The 9,808-nt window shown below is 42.5% G+C and overlaps 1 protein-coding gene across 1 annotated transcript in view; it reads right to left on the bottom strand.

The window, feature by feature from the left end:
* Nucleotides 1-259: 259 nt before the first annotated feature.
* FKTN (fukutin) overlaps nucleotides 260-9,808 on the bottom strand; it is an 86,756-nt gene continuing 77,207 nt past the window's right edge. Inside the window, exons 12-13 of the transcript XR_009008639.1 lie at nucleotides 574-679; nucleotides 260-278 (exon numbers count right to left, since the gene is read on the bottom strand). The gene's annotated coding sequence lies outside the window, so the exon portion shown is untranslated. The remainder of the gene's footprint in view (nucleotides 279-573; nucleotides 680-9,808) is intronic.

Here is a 9,808-nt window from a genome sequence, read left to right as displayed (position 1 = left end):
AAACATCTTTTCAGAGCCAGCAGAGGGTATAAATTCTCATGGATGTTAATGTCACTCCATTCACAGGACCCACAGGGCAAACAACTGATTAGCTCACCTCCTCTTCCCGCCTCCCCTACTCTAACCACCCCTGAATGAAAAAATAACAGAGCAAGTAGCTGCTCTATGATGAAAGCGGGTGATGTGGGAAACCAGGGCACGTGGAAGGGAGAAATACATTGATGCGGCCCATATCTTTACCGGAGCGTTGGGAGGGATGAGAGCTTTGGTCTTCTCTCCTAAGGAAAGAGAGATCTGGCTGTTTCATCATCATTTGGGGACTTCCCTGAGGTCATTCCCTAGTCATGACAGAAAAGTAAAGATGCTAGAATTTTTAGACCAGAGTCCCTGAGGCACACAGGTTTCGTGGCCCTGGACACACTCATAGATAGGAACAACAAAGGAAAAAAATTATACCGATTTAGGAGGAAGCACACCTGCTGTCCACTGGGTTTTTCCCCCCCTGCAGCACACTGTGACTTTCAGTGACAAAGGAGGAGAAACAATATTACTCTGTAAATAAGTTATCCTTACTTGGAAGCTTGCCACAGCCTGTTACCAAACATCCTCCATCTGAGAAGTAGCGAACGAACGTTGAATCTCAGGGATGGTCCTCAACGGGATCCACATGTAAGGAGCCCTGTTTGAATAAAGAAGGTGGGGGTGGGGAGAGTGATCCAACCACAATCCGGAATCAGCTTTGCAAAGGTTCCCTGTACTGTTGTTTAGCACTGTTCATCTGCCCCGTTGATGCCCTTTCTTCCTGTCTCCCCTCTTTTCTGTCTGCTAACCCGGTGCCTTGCCTGGGATAAGCACAATGATGAGGTTACTGGTTTGCATTTAAGTAGAGGAATTTGTTAATTGGTCTAGAGGCTCACTGCTGCATTGTAACTTTCTCAATTACACTTGCCACTTATTTAAGAAATAAAAAGCTGGTCAAATTGCAAAAACAAAAAAATTACTCTTCTGAGTCTGTTTTCTATAAAATGGGAGTAATAAATACTCATTGATGTGCTGTGGACTAAGTGGGAAAAGGTACTGAGAAATACCAAATGGAAAGCAGTTTTGTACAGAAGCTGAGAGGCTTTTCATTAGGCTTTGGAGGCAGACTGGTGTTTGAATTCCTGCTCTGACACCAGCTGCCATCCTGGGCAGGTTACTTAACTTCTCCCAGTCTCAATTTTCTCAGCTGTAAACTGGAAATAATATCAACTTCATGGATTATTGTAAAGACTCAGTGCACTAATGTACATGAAGTTAGTGACTGGGAGTAAATGCTTTAAAACGGTGGTAACAGGCATCTAATAAAATCATAGTTGCTCAATAAATAATCATTTTATTACCAGAAAACTCTATCCAAAAACGAGATGGGGAATATGAACACATGCCTCTAATTTTCCTCCAAAGGGTACTTTGATATTTTTCTTTCATTTGTCCAACTCAGTATCCTGGCTCTCACCTCTCTCCTTCCAGTTGTTTTGGGTCCTGTGCTACTAAGAAGCATTTATTTCCTTCCACTAATTGAAGCCAACATCCCAGGGCTGGATGGATTAAGGAGATATCAGAGAGGGGGGAAAGAAAAGCTTGCCTTGAGCATCAGGCTCTCTCTTCCAGTTAATTTTCGCTCTCCAGCTCCCCAGACCCAGTACCCCTTGGTAACTGCCCCCCACCGCACACACACATTTCTCCACCAAGACACCTGGTGTTGAGGCCAGGCGGGTATTTCTGTCCAGAGCAAATGTTGACCGTCGCAGCAAAAACCAGGACACGTAACTGCCTCAAGTGAGTGGGCTTTTCTTCCCTTAGTTACCAGTTAGCGGGACGCACAGCCCTGGGTGTGCCCAGCTGCTGACACTCTCAAGACCAGGCTGGCTTGGCCTCAACTTTGTAGGCCTGGAGCTGTGAGTGCTTCTATTTCCAGCCAATAAACCAAAGTGCAGTGCGAAAGCAAGGGTGGTGAGGGTGGGCAGAACCAGGTACTGGAGAAAAGAAAGGGGTGGGATGCGACTCCCCTTTTCCACTTTACATTCTCTGCTCTTTGTGTATAAGAGACGTGATTCATCAACGGGTCCCCTAGATGAGGATTTAGATGCTCTGTGGGCAGCAGATAAGAGTGCAGCCTTCTTGCAGAAAGTAAATTCATTGAATACTCCCCATAAAGTCAATAATGTCAGGCTTATCAGCTGTCCTCATTCCCCATGCAGCCCCGGGGGACCAGGACTTGAAATAAAGGCCACAGCTCCAGGGGCTGGAGAGTGAAGGTACAGAATTGGGCTGGGGAGGTCCTCTGTCTCCCTGGTCTGAGTTTTAGGCAGGTGGGGGAAATCTGCCAGGCCTGAGCTGCCCAGAGCCCTCAGCTTCCCAGACTGACAAATCCCAAACCAAACACATATACTGAGGGGATGAGGGAGGCACTCCCTGACCCTTCAAATCCAGCAGATGTTTTCAGGAGGCTCCCCTGGGGCATCTTAGGAAGATTAAAGGATGTTACTTTAAATCTAACCAATAAAAAACCTTCAGAGGAAACCGTGACTTCTCGCCACAGTTCTCACCTCTGCTTTTCATAACACAGATAATTCTGCACTACCCAAGAGCACATCCATCTCTTCTAGCTGGTGATTTGGTTTCTTTGCAAATTGTCTGAAACAAGTGGGTTATCAGCTGAGGTTTCGGACCCGATTTTGAGATTTACACTGTAGCTGAAGCAGACTGTTTAACAAGATACACCTGTGCTTGGCTCCCCTCCATTCACCACCCCTATGATCCCAGCAGATGGGGTCTCAAGCTTTCCTGGGGGGATAGGAGGTAGGGTGGAGAGGGTGATGTCAGTTGTTAGCAAAGCTGTGCTCCTAGTACAACTAGAATACCTCCTCTTCACCCTTTGGAGACCAGAGTCTTCAGAGATGAACAGACAATAGGGAAATGAGGACCAGGTTAAGACCCAGAATTGAACACCTCTACTGGGCCCATCTCCTTTCCTGGCTTCAGTTCCCCAGATCCCAGAGCTAGGCCTTGTGGTGTCCCCACAGGGAGAGCCCATCCTGTCCTGGCTTCTGACTGAAGCAGCAGGTGTAGAAATAGCTCCAGCCTCTTCCCCACAGCTCTCACATTGCCTGCACTGTGGTGCCCAGGCCTAACCCTGACTGCCCCAGAGCCTAGGACCTCACTACCGACTCTCCTGCCCAAATTCATCTAACTGAGCCTTTGCCCTCAAATGCCTGTTCTAATTCCTGGAGCCCCCTGGATAAGACCCTACCCTGGTCCCAGCGTGCTTTTCTGAGGCCGGCAGCACTGATCTTGAGCCCCATTTCCCAGAGCAACACCAAGTGCCCCTCAGCCTCAAGCACTTCCTGCCCCTGGACTCCCTGTGTCCGTGCCTGGCACTGGCTGGTAATTCCTAGGATTGACCTTACCTGAGACACCTGAGTGGCTTATGACCACCTGGTTAAGTCTCTGTCCTCTGTCCTGCCACTGTAGGGATCCCAGGGTTTTTGGGATGAGTCTGTGTGAACCTAAATTTCCCCAAATCCCTACTCCGCCCTTGAAGGAGCTTAATGAATGTTTGCTGAGTCAATGAATGAACCTCGGCCCTTAGCACTGTGGCTGTGAGTAGTAATCTAGTCAGAAGTGTTTATTGAAGGCATCATGCTCTGATTCAAATAAACCTTCTCCATTTTCTCTCATCCATACTTTACAGCAGGATATTTAGTGCCCTCCCAGTCTGCTCCTTGCCCACCTTTCTAGTTGTATTTTTTACTATTTATCCATATATAGACAGATGGTCTTTTTCACTGTCCCATAAAGCCCATTCTGTGACTGTACTGATTCCTTCTCTTCAAGAATGCTTTCTTCCATTTCTTCATTTATTCAAATTTTCTGTTCGCTAAGTCTTAAGATCCACCTGAACGTCACTGTCCCTCTCCCTGTCCTCCTTCCTGGAGTTTATTCTAGCCTCAGGCCACCTTCTACAAAGTATGGGATCTTTGGTTCCCCTACCTAAGCCTGGTCTTTGAAATTCAATTCCTTTAAGTGTTATGTTGTTGTTGTTTTTTAACATCTTTATTGGAGTAAAATTACTTTACAATGGTGTGTTAGTTTCTGCTTTATAAGAAAGTGAATCAGCTATATATATACATATGTCCCCATGTCTCCCTCCCTCCCGCCCTCCCTATACCACCCCTCTAAGTGGTCACAAAGCACTGAGCTGATCTCCCTGTGCTATGCGGCTGCTTCCCACTAGCTATCTACTTTACATTTGGTAGTGTATATATGTCCATGCCACTCTCTCACTTCATCCCAGCTTACCCTTCCCCCTCCCCATGTCCTCAAGCCCATTCTCTACATCTGCGTCTTTATTCCTGTCCTGCCCCTAGGTTCTTCAGAACCTTTTTTTTTTTTAGACTCCATATATATGTGTTAGCATACGGTATTTGTTTTTCTTTTTCTGACTTACTTCACTCTGTATGACAGTCTCTAGGTCCATCCACCTCACTACAAATAACTCAGTTTCGTTCCTTTTTCTGGCTGACTAATATTCCATTGTATATATGTGCCACATCTTCTTTATCCATTCATCTGTCGATGGACACTTAGGTTGCTTCCATGTCCTGGCTATTGTAAATAGAGCTGCAATGAACATTTTGGTACATGACTCTTTTTGAATTATGGTTTTCTCAGGGTATATGCCCAGTAGTGGGACTGCTGGGTCCTAGGCAGTTTTATTTTTAGTTTTTTTAAGGAACCTCCATACTGTTCTCCATAGTGGCTGTATCAATTTACATTCCCACCAACAGTGCAGGAGGGTTCCCTTTTCTCCACACCCTCTCCAGCATTTACTGTTTGTAAAGTTTTTGATAATGGCCATTCTGACCAGTGTGAGGTGATACCTTGCTGTGTTTTTGATTTGCATTTCTCTAATGATTAATGATGTTGAGCATTCTTTCATGAGTTTGTTGGCAATCTGTATATCTTCTTTGGAGAAATGTCTATTTAGGTCTTCTGCCCATTTTTGGATTGGTTTGTTTGTTTCTTTTAGTATTGAGCTGCATGAACTGCTTGTAAATTTTGGAGATTAATCCTTTGTCAGTTGCTTCATTTGCAAATATTTCTCCCATTCTGAGGGTTGCCTTTTCATCTTATTTATGGTTTCCTTTGCTGTGCAGAAGCTTTTAAGTTTCATTAGGTCCCATTTGTTTATTTTTGTTTTTACTTCCATTTCTCTAGGAGGTGGGTCAAAAAGGATCTTGCTGTGATTTATGTCATAGAGTGTTCTGCCTATGTTTTCCTCTAAGAGTTTGATGGTGTCTGACCTTACATTTAGGTCTTTAATCCATTTTGAGTTTATTTTTGTGTATGGTGTTAGGGAGTGTTCTAATTTCATTCTATTACATGTAGCTGTCCAGTTTTCCCAGCACCACTTACTGAAGAGGCTGTCTTTTCTCCATTGTATATGCTTGCCTCCTTTATCAAAAATAAGGTGACCATATGTGCCTGGGTTTATCTCTGGGCTTTCTATCCTGTTCCAGTGATGTATATTTCTGTTTTTGTGCCAGTACCATACTGTCTTGATTACTGTAGCTTTGTAGTATAGTCTGAAGTCAGGGAGCCTGATTCCTTCAGCTCCGTTTTTCTTTCTCAAGATTGCTTTGGCTATTCGGGGTCTTTTGTGTTTCCATACAAATTGTGAATTTTTTTGTTCTAGTTCTGTGAAAAATGCCAGTGGTACTTTGATAGGGATTTCATTAAATCTGTAGATTGCTTTGGGTAGTATAGTCATTTTCACAATGTTGATTCTTCCAATCCAAGAATATGGTATATCTCTCCATCTATTTGTATCATCTTTAATTTCTTTCATCAGTGTCTTATAATTTTCTGCATACAGGTCTTTTGTCTCCTTAGGTAGGTTTATTCCTAGATATTTTATTCTTTTTGTTGCAGTGGTAAATGGGAGTGTTTTCTTAATTTCACTTTCAGATTTTTCATCATTAGTGTATAGGAATGCAAGAGATTTCTGTGCATTAATTTTGTATCCTGCTACTTTAAAATGGAAATACCTTTTTCCATCCCCTCACTTTCAGTCTGTATGTGTCCCTAGGTCTGAAGTGGGTCTCTTGTAGACAGCATATATACGGGTCTTGTTTTTGTATCTATTCAGCCAGTCTATGTCTTTTGGTTGGAGCATTTAATCCATTTATGTTTAAGGTAATTCTCGATATGTATGTTCCTATTACCATTTTCTTAATTGTTTTGGGTTTGTTATTGTAGGTCTTTTCCGTCTCTTGTGTTTCCTGTCTAGAGAAGTTTCTTTAGCATTTGTTGTAAAGCTGGTTTGGTGGTGCTGAATTGTCTTAGCTTTTGCTTGTCTGTAAAGGTTTTAATTTCTCTGTCAGATCTGAATGAGATCCTTGCTGGGTAGAGTAATCTTGGTTGTAGGTTTTTCTCCTTCATCACTTTAAATATATCCTGCCACTCCCTTCTGGCTTGCAGAGTTTCTGCTGAAAGATCAGCTGTTAATCTTATGGGGATTCCCTTGTGTGTTATTTGTTGTTTTTCCCTTGCTGCTTTTAATATTTTTTCTTTGTATTTACTTTTTGATAGTTTGATCAATATGTGTCTTGGCGTGTTTCTCCTTGGATTTGTCCTGTATGGGACTCTCTGTGCTTCCTGGACTTGATTGACTATTTCCTTTCCCACATTAGAGACGTTTTCAACTATAATCTCTTCAAATATTTTCTCAGTCCCTTTCTTTTTCTCTTCTTCTTCTGGGACCCCTATAATTCGAATGTTGGTGTGTTTATTGTTGTCCCAGAGGTCTCTGAGATTGTCCTCAATTCTTTTCATTCTTTTTTCTTTATTCTGCTCTGCAGTAGTTATTTCCACTATTTTATCTTCCAGGTCACTTATCCATTCTCCTGCCTCACTTATTCTGCTATTGATCCCTTCTAGAGAATTTTTAATTTCATTTATTGTGTTGTTCATCATTGTTTGTTTGCTCTTTAGTTCTTCTAGGTCCTTGTTAAACGTTTCCTGTATTTTCTCCATTCTATTTCCAAGATTTTGGATCTTCTTTACTATCATTATTCTGAATTCTTTTTCAGGTAGACTGCCTATTTCCTCTTCATTTGTTAGGTCTGGTGGGGTTTTGCCTTGCTCCTTCACCTGCTCTGTGTTTCTCTGTCTTCTCATTTTGCTTAACTTACCATGTTTGGGGTCTACTTTTCGCAGGCTGCAGGTTCGTAGTTCCCGTTGTTTTTGGTGTCTGTCCCCAGTGGCTAAGGTTGGTTCAGTGGGTTGTGTAGGCTTCCTGGTGGAGGGGACTAGTTCCTGTATTCTGGTGGATGAGGCCAGATCTTGTCTTTCTGATGGGCAGGTCCATGTCTGGTGGTGTGTTTTGGGCTGTCTGTGGCCTTATTATGATTTTAGGCAGCCTCTGTGCTAATGGATGGGGTTGTGTTCCTGTCTTGCTAGTTGTTTGGCATAGGGTGTCCTGCACTGTAGCTTGCTGGTCGTTGAGTGGATCTGGGTCTTGGCGTTGAGATAGAGATCTCTGGGAGATTTTCACCGTTTGATATTACGTGGAGCTGGGAGGTCTCTTGTGGACCAGTGTCCTGAACTTGGCTCTCCCACCTCAGAGGCACAGCCCTGACGCCTGGCTTTTGGGAGGTCTGAGGCCTTCTGCCAGTGTTCAGTAGGTATTCTGTAGGAGTTGTTCCACATGTAGATGTATCTGATGTATTTGTGGGGAGGAAGGTGATCTCCACGTCTTACTCCTCTGCCATCTTGAAGCCGTACCCAAGTGTTATGTTTTAATCCTACCTCCTGTCTCTCCAAAGGACAGGCCTTGTACCTGTGCCCTTGAGGCCACTCTCACTTCTCATCACCAGTCCTCAGGACAGGGCCCTCTCACCAGGAATACTCTGAAATACAGAAAGGCTCTAATCTTACAGAAAAATTACTTGGGATTATCAGGAAAATACAAGTTCAGAGGATTAATGCCAAAGGTTGAAATAAAAGCAAGTAAAGATAATAATATTAATAGCTATCATTTATTTAACTTCTACTCTGTACTAAGCAGTATACCAGATTTCCTATAATTCTTATAATAGTTGAAAAAAAAATTGGAACTCAGAAGTTAAATAACCAGCCTGAGATCACAAACCTAGGAAGAGACACCCCTGGATTTGAGTCTAGATCTCTACAACTCCAAAGCTCTTGCTGGTCCCATCAAATCCTCTGGATCTGCATCGTCCAGTATGCTAGCTACTAGCTATATGATGCTATTTATTTTAATTAAAATCAAAGTAAACAGTGGAGAAAAGACAGCCTCTTCAATAAGTGGTGCTGGGAAAACTGGACAGCTACATGTAAAAGAATGAAATTAGAACACTCCCTAACACTAAACACAAAAATAAACTCAAAATGGATTAAAGACCTAAATGTAAGGTCAGACACTATCAAACTCTTAGAGGAAAACATAGGCAGAACACCCCATGACATAAATCACAGCAAGATCCTTTTTGACCCACCTCCTAGAGAAATGGAAATAAAAACAAAAATAAACAAATGGGACCTAATGAACTTGAGAAGCTTTTGCACAGCAAAGGAAACTATAAACAAGACGAAAAGACAACCCTCAGAATGGGAGAAAATATTTGCAAACAAAGCAACTGACAAAGGATTAATCTCCAAAATATACAAGCAGCTCATGCAGCTCAATATCAAAAAAACAAACAACCCAATCCAAAAATGGGCAGAAGATCTAAATAGACATTTCTCCAAAGAAGACATACAGCTTGCCAACAAACACATGAAAGGATGCTCAACATCACTAATCATTAGAGAAATGCAAATCAAAAACACAGCAAGGTATCACCTCATACTGGTCAGAATGGCCATTATCAAAAACTTTATAAACAGTAAATGCTGGAGAGGGTGTGGAGAAAAGGGAACCCTCTTGCACTGTTGGTGGGAATGTAAATTGATACAGCCACTATGGAGGTTCCTTAAAAAACTAAAAATAGAACTACCATAGGACCCAGCAGTCCCACTACTGGGCATATACCCTGAGAAGACCATAATTCAAAAAGAGTCATGTACCAAAATGTTCATTGCAGCTCTATTTACAATAGCCAGGACATGGAAGCAACCTAAGTGTCCATCAACAGATGAATGGATAAAGAAGATGTGGCACATATATACAATGGAATATTAGTCAGCCATAAAAAAGAACGAAACTGAGTTATTTGTAGTGAGATGGATGGACCTAGAGACTGTCATACAGAGTGAAGTAAGTCAGAAAGAGAAAAACAAATACCGTATGCTAACATATATATATTGAATCTAGAAAAAAAAAAAGAAAAGAAAATGGTCAGAAGAACCTAGGGGCAAGACGGGAATAAAGATGCAGACCTACTAGAGAATGGACTTGAGGATATGGGGAGGGGGAAGGGTAAGCTGGGCCAAAGTGAGAGAGTGGCATGGACATATATATACTACCAAACGTAAAATAGATGGCTAGTGGGAAGCAGCCACATAGCACAGGGAGATCAGCTCGGTGCTTTGTGACCACCTAGAGGGGTGGGATAGGGAGGGTGCGAGGGAGGGAGATGCAAGAGGGAAGAGATATGGGGACGTATGTATATGTATAACTGATTCACTTTGTTATAAAGCAGAAACTGACACACCATTGTAAAGCAATTATACTGTAATAAAGATGTTAAAAAAAAATCAAAGTAAACATTCAGTTCCTCATTTGCTCTTGCCACATTTC

Source organism: Balaenoptera acutorostrata, chromosome 6 (genome assembly GCF_949987535.1).
Source record: "Balaenoptera acutorostrata chromosome 6, mBalAcu1.1, whole genome shotgun sequence".
NCBI lineage: Eukaryota > Metazoa > Chordata > Mammalia > Artiodactyla > Balaenopteridae > Balaenoptera > Balaenoptera acutorostrata.
The sequence above is the reverse complement of the archived record's forward strand: the minus strand, read 5'-3'. Positions and strand labels throughout refer to the sequence as shown.